Genomic DNA, 17,066 nt, shown 5'->3' with positions numbered 1-17,066 from the left:
AAAAGATCTTGTTAATATCTTGTTAACATAATGTTACCATGCCATAGTTTTATATATATATATATATATATATATATATATATATATATATATATATATATATATATATATATATATATATATATATATATATATATATATATATATATATATATATAACTTTGCTTTTGTTTAAGGTAATAAATAATAAAAATAAGTTTTTTAAACTGCAAGTAAGGACCGACAATAAAACTTAAAACGAACAGAAATTATTCCTTATATAAAAGGGGTTGACCCCTCCTCAACGCCTGGCTCTTTACGCTAAAGTTTTACTCTTTCTCTCGGCTCTACTTTTTAAAACAATAAAAAACCTTAGCGTAAAGAGTGAGGTGTTGAGGAGGGATCAGCCCTTTTTTTATACGGAATAATTTCTCCTCGTTTTAAGCTTTAATGTCGCTCCTTAGCCTACTTGCAGTTTAAAAAACTTAATTTTTTATTTATTTTCGGAACTTTTTTTAATATATGCATGTTTTGATTTGGGCTAACCGCGCATTTCAACCAGTTTGAAACAAGAATGGTCCATCGTAAAATCCAGGGAATATAATTTTGGTTATATATTTTCATGTTATGGGATGTTGGGGAGTAAAATGCAGAGGAAGAAAATCCTAAATGTGGTAACTACAATTTTTCTGCACAGTATGAAGTAAGAATTGTTTTAGTAACATTTTTCCTTCTCAGTATTTTCAATTCTATGCTTCTACCCAAAAAGGGCTATCTTTTAATTTTCAAAGTCCCTTCAAGTTTATCTCGATGATGTTAAATCAAAGAAATATGGACACGAGAACATAATGTATCTTTAAAGTTCTGGAGGAGAGGGTAAATTTGACGTTTTAGTATTTTCCCTAAATGTAAAAAAAAAAATTTGTGAACAAAAGTATCCTTCAAAATCGTTTTTTTTTCCAAAGCTAACGGGACAAAGAGTCGAGAAACGAAAGGCCATTCTACAATTTATGTTATTGATACCTGGATATTGTCTTTTCCATGCATAGAAATTAACTAGTTTTGACAGTTTCTGTCCTTTTTAAAGTTGGCATATTTTTAACTAGCAGCTGTTCATAATGCCGTATAATAATAGGAATAAATTTTTGTCATGACGTTATATTATATTCAGGATCTAGCATAGATTGGGGGGGGGCAGCTAAACTAGAAGTGACTGAAACATTCTGATATGAGACAAATGTCAAGAAAAAACATTTCCTGGGCACAGTCTAGAAATAATTGTATTTGATCTATCTGGCTATAAAATGTTCAAAACATTTTGTTAAGCATTCTTCAACAAAACAAATAGCGATAACCCATATAATATCTGGTTTAAAGATAAAAATAAACAATTCATCCCTGTGCCATCTCTCCATAAAAAGTTATCCCTCAATTTGATGAAAGGATGAGGAATGGAGGGATTCAATTTTTAATGGGGGATGAAGGATGTGGGGATTTTATAATGAAGGATATGTTTTTCTTGACGGAGGGATAAGAGACGGAGGAATGATTTTGCTTTGATAGACGGATGGGTTTGTTTGGAAAGAAGGAAGAGAGATGAATTTGATGGAGGGGTTAATGGTGGAGAAATGAGTTTGTTTTATAAAGTCTCTGGTTTGTTTTGATACAGGGATGAGTGAACAAGGGATGAAATTATTTTGATCGGAGGATGTTTTTTTATAGAGGGATGATATGATTTTGACTGGAAGATGACGGATGGAGAAATGAGTTTGTTCATATGGTAGGATTATTTATTTTAATTGAGAAACAATTTTGTTTGGAGGGAGGAGATGGATATTTGTGAGGGAGGGATGAATTCATTTTGTCAGAGGGAGCCAGAGCAAATTTGGCTTTGTCTTGAAGTGACACTAAATACCGTAAATTGGTTTTCAAAGTAAATATCCAAGTGATATCACAATAATAAATGCCTGATTGAATCAAGGTAAATAAAAGAAGAAGTAAAATTAATCCAGGTAATATATTCTTTTTCTTACGTAAGAGGCCAAGATTCCTGGCAATCTTAACCTTTAAAGTATTAAGAAGAATTAGTAAGATAGATTCTCATCAAGTAGGATTCCAAGCAATATGTTATAGCCAATTCCAGAACTATGGAGAGTACCAAGTGATGTATATATCCAAGGAATACTAAAGAAGACTTGGAAACGTTATGAACCAGATGGTTCATGTTAAAGCACTAAAGACCTCTCTCAAACAGAGAAAAAAGATTTTTATTCAAGCAAACTTGGTCAAATCCCACCGTAACAAGCGTACCTTCATCAGCAAAGGCAACTAGGTTAAACTAGGTTGGAGCAAAGGCATCGGAGTTGGACTGGCTCCTTGTTTCATCAACAAGGTTAGGGTGACACAAACGGTAATAAGATATTGTAAAAAATATCTTTAATGTATGAAAAATATCATTGGTATAAAAAAATAGTATTATACCCAGGATACATTCTTGGGAGACTCCATTTTCAACCTTAAAGACATTTAGAGGGTTCTCGCCAATAATAATCTTCCCACTCCACAGACAGGAATGGAGCAAAGGGTGAACGATTTTATTTAATCCTTTTTAGCCAAGTTTTACGAGAAGAATGGCATGTTCTATCTCGTCATAATCCTTCTTAACGTCCAATAAAAAAAAATACAGCAAACATTAAACCAGAGTCTAAGGCTGAGTTAATGAAACTAAGGAGCAAAGTACACGCATTCTTAATTGGATTACTGGTATGAAATCCCAATTGAAAGTCATTAAGAAGCTGTTTTGCAACAAGGATACTTTTGAGTCTAGAAATTAGGGCCTTCTCAAAAGTATTGCTGAAAACTGACAAGAGAAAGAAAGGTTTGTAATTTCAAGAATTACTCCTTGAGCTACATTTAAATAGAAATATTTCTCTGGCACTTTTAAGTGATAGATGGGAGAATATCGATCAAAAGAAGCTTAAAAATGTTCTGTTAAAGGTGTGACAATTGCTTGTAAAATGAAGTTGAGAACCCTAGTAGGAATATTATCTGGGCCTGAGGACGAAGTACCTTGCAGTGAAAAAAAATCCTACAAATTTGTCTGACGAAAATATATTTTTTGTCTTCTGGCTCTTGAGTAAAATGGGAGTCATCCTAAGGCTTAAAAACTCTGACCTTTTTAGTTATAATAAGGGGTTTCAGATTTGCAGTATTACAGACCTCACTGAATCATAAAACAAATAAAGCTTGTATCAAAATCTGTTATAGATTCAGACTCATCCCATTCTTTTTTTCAAATGTGGTTTTCTAAGTTGTTTTTTTTTTTCAAAGCTAATGTGAAAAAATTTAAATTTAATGTGAAAAATTTTTTCAACGGTTAATTTCGAAAAAATAGGAAAGGGGTATGAAAGGTCGTTTACCAAGACACACCTACTAGGAATTGGCATATAAGGAACAATAGTATTATTTAGAACGACTCTTGCCGCAGTTACTACTGTTGCTTTAAACATCTTTGGTAACATACCATTAAAAAGCTTTAAAGCGAGAAAGTATAATGACACATAAAAATAATTCAAAGGATTTAAGTTAGAATTACCCATGACAACCCTCTGAAAAGACTTATTTTAGACCAATTTTATTGTTTAATTAAGAATATAAAGAATATCTGGTACAGAACCATTTGGAGCACGATAAATCTTAGCAATAACCGACCTTTTTCCTGAGACTGAAGTTTCAACAAATTAGTTAATCGAAAACTTCTTCTACATTCCAAAAAAAATCTCTACGAATGGAATATGCAAATTTATCTGAAATATGAAGAGCAAGACCTCCCTTTCCAATTTGAACCCGGCTCAATCGTTCAGTCAAACAACCAGGCAAATCAAAAAGTGAATCATTAGAGACATCCAAATAAGTCTCACACAGACAAACAAAGTATGGCTGCAAATCATCCATCAGAATTTTAAGTTGTTTAAAAGAAGAAATTAGTCCTTCAATATTTAAGTGAAACAGCGAGAGCTCCCCCCCCCCACCTATCCTTAGCAAACCAAAAATCTGTTACAAAAATAGTGTTTAAATGAAAAAAAGTAAAGTCAATCACATGATCATTATTCACAATCGTTTAATTTATTAAACCTCCAACATCAAGCTGATCTCTTTCTACAGTAGACATTCGGTTTAATAAAGCGGTTGAATACCATGAATCCTTATAATTAAATATGGACAGTGACTTGAAAATCTGAAAAGTAGAACATAACCATAAATCATACGTCCCCTATATTCAAACAAGCGAACATTCACAAAAAGAAAAAAAAAATTACAAATTGAATTAAAGCAAAAACAATAAAACCCTTTTACGAAGCCAAACAAAACGCATACAATATCACAAAATAAGCTACAAAAAAGAAGTAGAGATGAACAAAGTTTTGTGACCTTTCACAAACCTTTGTGATTACCTGACTGTAATCTGACCAATTTTTTTTTAACGTCTAACTTGTCTCTCGCTTGACTGAGAATACCACGACCGTACTTTGTTGCAGATTCAGATTTGAAAATTTTAGAACCAGCAAGTTTTGATTTGCTTGCGAACACTTTACGGGTCATCTCGAAAGTATAAAAAAATTCTAAAAATTGGGGCAGCTGCCTCATTTTCAATTTTTCGCTATTCTTCAAACCCTTCTAAGAAGAAACACTTTAAAAATGTAAAAGTTCAAACTTTGACAATTTTTCCTTCTTCTGTCATAGTTTTAGTAGGTTGATGGTAGCAAATTTTACACACTATGAAAAAAATAATTGGCATGCATAATAAATTCATAGTCTTGGCTCGCAGTGGCATTATTATAGAAGGAGTAAAGCTATATTCCTCCCCGTAAAATCAGGCCCAATAAATCACATAAATATACCTCCCTCTCACCCCAAAAATCTAGAATTACAATTAACTTTTATTTTTACACTGATTTACCCAAATATCTCGCTTTTGATAGGGTTCTCCCATAATTTATATTGTAGCACTTCTTTGTTTTCAATCAATCTCGATTCTTAACCGCTGCAACATCCAGCGTCAATTGTAAAAGTCCCCGGCATCTTTTCACCTCAAACTAGTTTGATTTAGGAGAATTGTATTTTCAAATATATATAAGGACTTCTTTAGTTTACAATATCAGTTGAATCTTTTAGTCGAAGCTGGTTGTTCTCCAGCAATCCAGCAAATTTACCCAAATATCTCGCTTTTGATAGGGTTCTCCCATAATTTATATTGTAGCACTTCTTTGTTTTCAATCAATCTCGATTCTTAACCGCTGCAACATCCAGCGTCAATTGTAAAAGTCCCCGGCATCTTTTCACCTCAAACTAGTTTGATTTAGGAGAATTGTATTTTCAAATATATATAAGGACTTCTTTAGTTTACAATATCAATTGAATCTTTTAGTCGAAGTTGGTTGTTCTCCAGCAAATTAGCAATATTGAAATATGTGAGTAGCCTATTACTGTCATTTTATTTTGTAGATTAGTTTTTGTTAGTAGCTTTGCAGCCAAACTGAAATTCATTAAATCATTTTCGAAAACTTTTGAGATATCAATTATTTTAAAGTAACATGGCTTAGTACCACAGTAAAACCAAATAAATGAATAGAATTGTAATACATTACATATTATATTAGATATATATAAATTGTATATAAACTGTAATTATTTTTATGTTTTTTTATTCAATATTGAACGAATGTTCCTTTATTTGATTTTTAAAGTATTACTTTTATCCCATGTCTTTTAAACTTTGTCTCGCAATTTCTATTCGTTTCAGCAAGCTCTTTGAAATGTTTGAATGTTTGGAATTTTTTAAGCATAATTGATAGTCCTTTTGAATACAGCATTAGAACTTACAAATGCTTCCACAGCATTCCTATTGAACTTTGCTCTTGACTTTTCTAGTTGTTCTTGGTGTATTTGCAGCATTAGCAGAATACAGATCTCCAAAGGATATGTACACATTTTTAAAATACCTATCTATATCAAATTAAATGTTTTTTTTTCTAGAGTCTGCTTGTTGCCCTTTATATCACAGCAGTATTAGCCAAATCAAATAATCCAAAGGAACCGACTATTGATTTTCAAGATGTGAAAAGAGGGTTAACAGCTAACAGAGATGGCTCTTCCTTTGATGATCCTAGTTACAGGCTGAGAAGAGAAGCATCTGAATCGGAAGCTCCTGTCGAAAAAGATCTGAAAGGAGCAGAAACTCATCACTATAGCTATTATCCTTATCATTATTATGGTCATTATTACCCAACAAATAGTTAGTCTTATCCATATTATGGATACGCTCCGTACAGCTATGGTCACAGACGGTATTGGGGCTAGAGAGAAGGAAGTTTTTAAGTTACAAAAGTTTTGTACCTAATTTATTTTTAAATTAAATGTCTTTTTCACCCACTTGGTATTGTTTTGGCTGTTTAATCTATTCTTGATTGTTAGCATTAGAGCTGTATTTCTTTTTGCCCATCAAATCTATAGAAAGAAAGTAGTGTTTTCAAATTAGTGTAAAAAGCAATAAAAAAAAAACAAACAAACGAAATAACAAAACTTATTATACTGGTTATATCTAGCTTTTCCAACACTATAAGAAAAATTTAACAAAAGCATCTTCTCCGAATTGCCACCCTCACTGGAAGGTCTTGTAAAGGAGTTCTAGGTAAATACATCTACCTAGCTTGGATAAAAAAAAGCTGCTAAAGTTATGATTAGAATTCACATGGATCCTTATAAGGATATTACAATATCCTTATCCTTCAGTGAACTCACTAAACATGTTTTCCAAAAAGAAGTTTCCAAAACAAATTAAACAGCTCTAGTAAAACCTAGAAATTAAAATGAATAATTACATTAAATATGAATTTTGATGAATTTTTGGTAAGTAGATGAATTATAACCTAAATTAAACTAAAATGAGTAATTTATTGAAACTTAAAATTAGTAAAGAATTGCAGAAATAAGAGGACAGCCATCCTTTCTACTGAAACTGCATAAAAAATCAACTCTGCTGAAACCGAATGAATTAAGTAAAGTAAAATAGTAAAAAGTAAATAAGACGGCACTAGACCCTTAAGGTCCAAATCGGTGGAGCTGATCTACATTTCATGGCCTTTCAGCCAAAAATCCCATCTGCTGAAGCTGCACTAAAAATTTATTTCCATTTATTGCTTATTGTCTTATTTTCGGTGCTTTTTCCGGAAAAGTAGTCCATATCTCTTTCTTCCGTTCCATGCTTTTCTAAATATGGGACAAAATTGGAGAACGAATACACTAAGGGATGTCATCAAAAAATTTTTGTTAGAAGATTTTAGCTATTACGGATAATAAATAGTAGGGTAATAATTTCCATTACACTTTGGTTTTTCATTTGTAGTTGATTGGTTTAATAGCGAGGCATTGTGTCTACAGTACAATTTCTAGAGTGAAAGTCACAAATAGATTTCATTTGTCGGTGAAGGGAGGGGGTTTAATCGTAATAAAAGATCTGATAAGTTGATTTGGGACCAAGAAGTTCAAATATTCGGAGTTAAGGGTTGTCGATCCTGGCTCCACTCTTCCTGTGTTCGTCCCTATACAAATACTGAAAGCAGTTTTACACCTGTTGCAGCTGGTGGTGGACAACAAAGTGAAATATCTTTTTTAATAGTGGTCTATTTAAAGGGTCGAATAAAAGAAAAGAGAGTCACGTGGTTAGTATGTATTTACCATAATCACAATTATTTGGATTTTCAAGATATTAATCATGTTTTTAGAGGTGTCACACATCAAATAATATTAAGGAGAACATATTTTTCTAATATGATTATAAGCTCTGAAGCTCAGAACTTTAAAGTAAATTTAATGCAATTATAATGGTTGTTACCAGTATTAAATCCCAGTTTACCCGTAGTGACTAAATTAGAAGCCGGATAAGCAAAGAAGGCATAACAACTAAAAGCTGGATAAGGGAAGGGCAGCTCATTGGAATTAAGATGGGAAGCTTGTAATACTTATAAGATTAATAATAAAATGGATAAAGAATAACATGGATGCTAGTCAGTGAACGCAATAATACAACTAAAATTATTATTAAAATTATTAATCTGCCACCAGGCATGTGCACTGGTTTGTCATATTTATTTATTTAATTGTTGCAAATAAAAATTATCTATCTATCTATCTATGCCTGAGAAATCTGAAAAAGATAACAGTAATACGTAAAACAATATGGTAAACGACAATATGAGAACTTATAGAATAAAAGTGAGATTAAATGGATATGAATATCCACAGGACGATTTTAAATGTGATTTCATTTATCCTGGTTAAGATTATTCTAGCGCTTATCAACGATTTGACAGTTAGGACATAAACATAAGAAATTTTATAGTTAAGCATAAAAAAGGATATCTTTTCATTTGTTTTGATATTTTAAATCATGAGTCGAATATTTGTCGAAGTGGATCAAGCTCTGATATATAAACTAAACTAGTATCAGAAAAAATACCTGCTATTCCGTATAAAATTTACTGTGTCATATTTTCAGAAGGAAAAGTAATAATGGATTTCATTGATAGTAAATTATATGTTAATGAATATATGGTATTCGATTGAGAAATTTTTTAATAAAATTATTTACTAATAAATGGTAAATCTTTTAAGCAAAATGATAAATTCTAATCTATTATATAAACAACATTTTTCTAGAATGCTAAGGCACACCATCGAACCACTTCCGACGTATGTTTCGATTTCGTCCTAGAATTACTTAAACAAGTGAAGCAATTTGGCGAAGAAAGCTAAAGGAAATTAAACGAAAAAAATTTTCTGATTAAAATATTCGTTAATAGAATTGTTTACTAATAAATTGAGAAACTATTAAGCGAAATGAAAGGGGAAAATAAATATAATCGAACTGTTAGGAAAGAAAATTTAGAGATTGGAATGGAATACACGATTAAAGAAATGAAATTTGTTGCAACTATTATATGTTGCAATAATTAAACTCTTATGTTAGAAATTTATCAAATTCTTATTTCACCAGCCCTTTTTTGACCTTAAAGCTTAGGATGGGAAATTGTAAAAATATGGAGGATTTTATATTTAAAATGGTGTTAATTCAATTGAAAATGGAGTAAACTGTATGGGTTATCTAAGTGCGGATGTTGAGGCCTATGCCCCTTTTTTATCAGATAAATGTCCCATTTACTTTAACATAGATTAACTTTCAATATATTTTCAATTTTAAAAGCTTTCGGAGGCTAGCCCGTTTTCAATTTAATTTTGCAAAAGAGAAGAAGTTGGTTTGAAATTGTATTTTTATCTAGCTAACTCTCACCATTGAAGTATAATTTATGCTTAAAGTAAGTTTCATTTTGGATTTCCATACATTTAATTTTCCACGTTAAAACTGGGTCACGTTAGAGGTAACCAAACTTTTTATTTATGCTTATATTTTTAAACTTAATTCGTGTTGAGATTACGGTTTTAAAATTTGGAGCTGATATTTAGAATTGACACTGGTAATAACAGCGAATTATTTTCTATGATCGTAATATATTTTTTTTCCCCCGACACTTGGTGGGGTTAGGAAAAGAGTATTTAGAAATATCGTCATTATAGTAAACAACTAAGACTCTTCCCTGTTTAAAGATATATTTACTAGTGATGATGCAGGTCCTGGCACGTCGGGAAAATTAGTGTGGTACTTTTACCCCCACAGGTAGTAATTCACTTGTCGTACCCTCACTGGTTATAATAGTGCAAAAAAAACTTGTAGAACCCATATGACTATTTGAACGCATTACTTTACTCTAGCAGAGGCCAGTGGTGACCTTAGCTTGCGAATAAATAAAAAAACAAGTTTTATAAACGGATAGTGAGGAGCTGCATTAAAAATTAAAAACGAACAGAAATTACTTAGTATATGAAAGGGGCTGCTTCCTCATCAACGCCCCGCTCTTTTACGCTAGAGTTTGACTCTTCCTCTTAACTTTACTTTTTAAAACAGTAAAAAACTTCAGCGTAAAGAGCGGGGCGTTGATGAGGAAAAACCCCTTTCATATACGAAGTAATTTCTGTTTGTTTTAAGTTTTAATGCCGCTCCTTACTTTCCGTTAAAAAACTTTTTTTTAAAATTTAATTTCTAAGATTTTTGAATCAATGCAGGTTTTGATTTTGGCTTTCAGCAGATGAATAATTGAAACATAATTTGCTTGTTTGTTTTTATGTCTAAATGGCTTTCTCATAATTTTGATCGAACGATTTTGAGAAAAAAGGAGCGGGAGAAGAGGCCTAGTTGCCCTTCGATTTTCTGGTTACTTAAAAAGGTAACTAGAATTTTTAAATTTTTACGATTTTTTTTTTAAATAATACTATAAAATCCTTCGCTCCCTTCATGAAAACTTCTTCCCCCATGACAAATTCCTCCAAAGAAAGTTCCCCCAACATATCCTCCTCTTATCAACCGCCCCCGAACCTTGAAATCTCCCTGAAAAAATCTGTACGCTTCCAAATAACCATTACTATATGTAAGGCCTGGTCAAAGTCTTCAACTTGTAGCCCCTCCCACGGGGAGTAAGTCGTCCCCAAAGACATAGTTACATCGTTTTTGACTACACTGAATAAAATGGCTATCTCAAAATTTTGATCCGGTGGCTTTGGGAAAATAATTAGCGTGGGAGGGGGCCTAAGAGACTTCCAGTTTTATTGGTCACTTAAAAAGGGCGCAAGAACTTTTCATTTCCGTTAGAATGAGCCCTTTTTCAAGATTCTAGGACCACTGTTTCGATACGACCACCCCTGGGGAAAAAGACAACAAACAAACAAATAAACACGCATTCGTGATCTGCCTTCTGGCAAAAAATACAAAATTCCACATTTTTGAAGATAGGAGCTTGAAACTTTTACAATAGGGTTCTCTGATAAGCTGAATCTGATGTTGTGAGTTTTGATAAGATTCGGTGACTTTTAGGGGTTTTTCCTTTTTTCTAAAATAAGGAAAATTTTCTCAGGCTCATAACTTTTCAAACAGTTCGGTGCAACGAACTGTAGCAAGGAGCGACCCGGCTCAATAGTAAATAAAACTCTAAAAAACAAAATTTTTATACCAATTGCTACATCAAAAGAATCATATTTTAATGCTGATTTTGAATATATAAATTTCATCAAGTTTAGTCTTACCCTTCAAAAGTTACGAGCCTGAGAAAATTTGCCTTATTTTAGAAAATAGAGGGAAGCACCCCGTAAAAGTCATAGAATCTTAACGAAAATCACACAATCAGATTCAGCGTATCAGAGAACTTGATTGAAGAAGTTTCAAGCTCATATCTACAAAAATGTGGAATTTTGTATTTTTGCCAGAAGGCACATCACGGATGCGTGTTTATTTGTTTTTTTTTGTTTTTTTTCCAGGGGTGATTGTATCGACCCAGTTGTCCTAGAATGTTGCCAGAGGGCTTATTCTCATGGAAATTAAAAGCTCTAGTGCCCTTTTTAAGTGACCAAAAAACTGGAGGGCACGTAGGCCCCCTCCCACGCTAATTATTTTCCCAAAGTCAACGGATGAAAATTCTGGGATAGCTATTTTATTTAGTGTAGTCGAAAAACTTATAACTATGTCTTTGGGGACGACTTACTCCCCCACAATCCCCGTGGGAGGGGCTACAAGTTACAAACTTTGACCTGTGCTTGCATATAGTAATGGTTATTGGGAAGTGTACAGACGTTCCCAGGGAAATTTTTTGGTTGGGGGGAGGGGTTACAGGGGGATTTGTTGGGAGAGCTTTCCATCAAGGAATTTTTCATATGGGAAGAATATTTCCATGAAGGGAGCGCAGGATTTTCTAGCATTATTTAAGAAAAAAACAATGGAAAAATAAATATGAAAAAGTTTTTTCAATTGGAAGTAAGGAGCAGCATTTAAACTTAAAACGGACAGAAATGATTACACATATTAGGGGATCACTTACTCCTAATACCTTGCTCTTTACGCTAAATTATTTTTAGTAATTCCAAATACTTATTCTACGGCCTTTGTGATTCAGGGGTCATTTTTAATGAACTGGGACAAAATTTATGCTTTAGTGTAAAGAGCAAGGTACTGACAAGGGGGTGAACCCCCTCATATATGTCTTAAAAACACAGGGATATAAAAGTTCGTTAGGTAAGCTAATTTATAAGTTACGTATATCTTTCACTAGTAAACACCGTTTTACCGCTCCTTTTTTCTCAAAATCATTCGATCAAAACTATGAGAAAGCCATTTAGCCAAAAAAAAAAAAAAAAAAAAAAAAAAAAAAATGCAAATTTCGATTTAATTATTCCTCTGCAGAGAGGCAAAATCAAAACATGAATTGATTCAAAAATGTTCAGAAATTAAATGAAAAAAAACAAGTTTTTTAATTGAAAGTAAGGAGCGACATTAAAACTTAAAACGAACACAACACTGTGCTGGGTAGAGAATTTAAAGTGGCGAAACCCTATATAGGCCAGTGTATTCTCCTGATGAGCCCTTGTGTTGGGTGTTGCCTCTGAATTATTTTTCTATATTATTTTTTCTATTGTTTGGTAAATGACGACTTATACTTATTGACGACATGACTGCCTGTCCATGGATTATTCTTTATGGTTGATTGTGTATGGCTATGCTGTTTGACCTATGTGATTGTATGGATGAGTAGGGTTAAGGCCTCATTCAAGTGCTGGTCTATATTAGTCACTAATTTAGGAAAACAGTCTTCCTTTTCTCCTTCTGTCTCCCTCTTCTTTTTTTTTTTTTTTTTCTTTTTTTTTGTGTGTGCTGTTGCATTGGTGATTTCTCTTTTCATGATATAGTAATGGTTACTGAGAAGTGTATAGATGTTTTCAGGGGGATTTTTTTTGGTTTAGGAGGAGAGTTGGGAGGGGTTACATGGGAGGATCTTTCCAAGGAGGAACTTGTCATGGGGGAAGAGACTTTCAATGGAGGGGGCGCAGGTTTTCCAAGCATTATTTAAAAAACAACGAAAAAATAAATATGAAAATTTTTTTCTACTGAAAGTGAGGAGCATCATTAAAACTTAAAACGAACAGAAATTATTACGCATATGAGAGGTTTACCTCCTCGTAATACCTCACTCTTTACGCTAAAGTATTTTTTAGTAGTTTCAACTATTTATTCTACGGCCTTTGTGATTCAGGGGTCATTCTTAAGGAATTGGGACAAAATTCAAGCTTTAGTGTAAAGAGCGAGGTATCGACGAGGGGTGCGCTCCCTCTTGTATACAATGAAAATATACGAATATAGAAGTTTTTTACGTAAGTTAACTAGTAAGTTAGGTATATTTTTTACTTATGAATACGTTCGTGAAAAATTATAGTTGCCTTTTTAAGTATCAAGAAATTGGAGGGCAATTAGGCTTCCTCTCTCGCTCCTTTTTTCTCAAAATCTTCCGATTAAAACTATGGAAAAGCCATTCAGACCAAAAACATTAATATTTAAATTTCGTTTTAATTATTTATGCTCGGAGAGCCAAGATAAAAAAATGTATTGATTCAAAAACGTCCAGAAATTAAACAAAAGAAACAGGTTTTTTTTAATGAAAGTAAGGAGCGACATTAAAACTTAAAACGAGCAGAAATAACTTTGTATATGAAAGGGGTTTTCCTCCTCAACGCCCCACTCTTTACGCTAAAGGTTTTTAGTGTTTTAAAATGTAGAGTTAAGAGAAAGAGTCAAACTCTAGCGTAAAAAACGGGGCGTTGAGGAGGAAAAGCCCCTTTCATATACGGGATAATTTCTGTTCGTTTTAAGTTTTAACGTCGCTCCTTACTTTCAGTTAAAAAAAACTTGTTTTTTTTGTTTAATTAATATAAAGATTAACATCTTGGGAAAATTATTCTTTTTGACACTGCAACCAGCGACGTTTAATCATTTTCATTCGAAAGTATTTTCGTTTATTCATTCGTAGTAGTTTCTGTTTGTTTTAGGTCTGAATTATTATACGTCTAGGTCTATGTTTCCTACGTGTTTGCTTTTTGCTTTAATGTGACTTTTTCTTTTCTTTGAGAAATGTCTATTGTTGAACGTGCTCTTTCGTTTAAATTACCTTAGAATACGACTTTTGGTATGGAACCAATCTGCTAATTTTAGGTAGATGATGCGAAAGAACCACGCAGTTTCTTGATTATTATTTTAAAGTAGAAATTCTGAACAAGTTAAACTGGATTTTCAAGACTAGGCAGTATGACAGAAAAATAACATAAGCACAAATACTTTAGTTATTTGACCTGCTGAAAATAGCTTTGCTTCAACATTATGTATTGGCTAATAATCATCCACTATGTCCCGCTATAAGTGCACTGCTAAATGCCCCCCCCCCCCTATCCTTCAGTTCTGCTCTTTATGGTAAATTTTCTTAGCGGTTTTTAAATGATTTTCCTTCCAATTTAACAGCTTTTGTTTTGAACAGAAATTCTTAAGGAATCAGGACAAAAACTTATACCTGAATATAAAGATTATGAGGCGTACGAGGGGTTAGCTCCCCTTTCATTCGGAGTTTTATTGTTGTTCCCTACTTTTATTTAAGAAAACATTTTGTTTTATTTAATATCTGACGGTTTCTCAAATGATGCCAAGATCTAAAAGAAAAGAAATTATGTGGGCAACTGGTCCCATAATTCCAAAGTTTCTCAATCTTATTTTGTATATGTCAATAATGATATAAATTAATATATAAAAACTGTTTTTATTTAATTCAGTAAAACGTTAGTTTTTCAAAATTCTAAAATTTAGGGAAAACTCTGAGTCGTAATATTTGAGCAAGTCTTATAGATATTTGTTTCACAAACTTAAAACAAATAAATATTTTTTCTTAAATTTCAGCCATGTCTTTCCCGAGGGGTTAGCACACCATATATAAAATGTTATGTCCACGGAGGCCACGGTTCGAGTCATAGTGTCGCTCGTTGTTTTTTTCTGGAAAAGGAGTAATTGGTTTGATCTGTAAGGTCAATTATTGTCGATCTAATTCTAAATGGGTGCCTACTGAAATCTAATGAAGATAAAACAAGAAGGATATGAAAAAACGCGTTATGGTAGGCTCCAAACCCCCAGTACACTTCCTGGCTGAAGGGCCATGGAACAGAGATCAGCACCGTCGGTAGAAACTGTACAGTCCTTTGACCTATTCTTTACTTTAAGTTTCATCTTTGCTCTTTACTTCCATAAATATTTTTTTTTAATTAATTTGGTTCAAAGACCTGAAGTAATTTTGCAAAAGTGAATATACTACACAGATGTGTCAGAGTCGGTTTGTACCCAAAGTAACAGTAATTTCTATAGAAAAAGTCCCTTTCAGGTTTATTGATCTGATTTCATTTATGGAGGAAACCACAGAATGAATGTATCTGTTACATACAAGAAATTTTGTCATTGTTAGCTGTATCTTTGTTCAGAAGTCATTGACCGTTCCAACAAGTAAAAGCTAATAAAGAAAAAAAAATTGCTAACCAACATTCTTTTACTTTTTACAATTAACCCTTAACATTATATTCGATCGAAAGGTCCTCTACTTTGTGAAGCAGTTTCAATCAAGCGGCGTGTAGCTAAAGTATATCAGTGTTCTAGACCATATCTGGTCTAATTGATATAGACCATCAGATGTCAACTTTTCTTTCGTTATACCTAATTGACTCGAAATTTTGCAGCGCACTACCTCTTCAGCTAGTGGATAAACACTATATGTGTGTCTTAAAATTACATGGCTGAGCCAATTCGTTAAAAAGTTTCAATTTTACTGTAAATTCATCTACGTCGGGGGTACCAGCATATTCAGGTGTAATTTCTGCTATGTTAAGCACAGCTTTAAGAGGTGCCATCTTTTTCAGTTGTTCTCCTGACAAGGCTATCATGGAATAATGGAAGAACTTTTTTTGTTTCTCTCTATATAGTGTTTTATCCCACCACAATTCTGGGTTCTTTCGCCAATTTTTTATCCCAGATCACCTACAATATGTGGGAAATGGGTATTTCAAAGTGCTCTGGGTATCCTGTACTTTTCTTATTTTATCTGCAATATTCTTGTTTTTTGTCCTTGGCTTTTCTGTTTATCACTAATTTTCTATAATCCTACAAACATAGGGACTTATAGTTAGTTTAATTATATAAGTTGTAATTAGTATGATTAGTTAGATGGACTTTTAAGAAATTACTTTTATTCGTTTTTAGTTTCGACTTCGCTCTTTACTTCCCTCAGAAAAACTTTATTTTTTTGAATTGATCTGTTTCCCGAGTTTGATTTGAATTTATTTCAGAAGCAACCTTTTTTTCAGAGGGAGGTATCCCCTAAATATATGAAATAAGTTCTGTTAGTTTTAAATTTCAATGGCAAGAGGTTGGGGAATGGTTTTAGTGACCTACTAGGAATGTAATTGCATGCCATGACACTGGATGCCCTTCATTCTCTTTTGAATGAAAATGTTTGACAAATTTAAACAACAAGTGTATCACATTCATAAAAATTGTGAATTATCTGAAAATAATCATATAGAAGGCACAAACAAATTGAAAAAGAAAGAATTCCCCTTCATATATGGAGTAATTTCTGTTCCTTTTAAGTTTTATTGTCACTCCTTACTTTCATTTCATTTACTTTATTTAGTTTCTGAACGTATTTTAATTAATGCATGTTTCGATTTTGACTCTCCGCACATGAATAATTAAAACGAAATTTGCATATTAATTTCTTTTTCTGGCTAAATGGCTTTCTCATAATTTTGATTGAATGATTTTGAGAAAAAAAGAGCGCAGGAGGAGGCCTAGTTACCCCTCCAATTTTTTGGTTACTTAAAAAGGCAACTAGAACTTTTAATTTTTTATGAACGTTTTTATTAGTAAAAATATACGTAACTTACTTAACGAACTTCTATATTCATAAGCTTTTACTACTTATATGAAAGGGTTCGCCCCCTCGTCAATACCTCGCTTTTTACGGTAAAGCTTAAATTTTGTCCTAATTCCTCAAGAATGACCCCTGAATCACAAAGTCCCTAGAATAAATAGTTGAAACTACTAAAAATACTTTAGCGTAAAGAGT

At 32.6% G+C, this 17,066-nt stretch overlaps 2 protein-coding genes and 1 long non-coding RNA gene across 3 annotated transcripts in view; all 3 read left to right on the top strand.

Annotated features, from left to right (window-relative positions):
• LOC136032129 (cuticle protein 14-like) overlaps positions 1-17,066 on the top strand; it is a 119,623-nt gene that overhangs the window by 67,002 nt on the left and 35,555 nt on the right. The window lies entirely within an intron of this gene.
• The window catches only part of LOC136032126 (uncharacterized), a 51,589-nt gene that overhangs the window by 24,698 nt on the left and 9,825 nt on the right, over positions 1-17,066 (top strand). The window lies entirely within an intron of this gene.
• LOC136032135 (uncharacterized) lies at positions 291-6,411 on the top strand. The gene is made up of 2 exons (XR_010618654.1): positions 291-5,450; positions 6,016-6,411. It is a non-coding gene; the product is annotated as an uncharacterized LOC136032135 (long non-coding RNA).

This window comes from Artemia franciscana, chromosome 10 (genome assembly GCF_032884065.1).
Source record: "Artemia franciscana chromosome 10, ASM3288406v1, whole genome shotgun sequence".
Taxonomy (NCBI): domain Eukaryota; kingdom Metazoa; phylum Arthropoda; class Branchiopoda; order Anostraca; family Artemiidae; genus Artemia; species Artemia franciscana.
The sequence above is the reverse complement of the archived record's forward strand: the minus strand, read 5'-3'. Positions and strand labels throughout refer to the sequence as shown.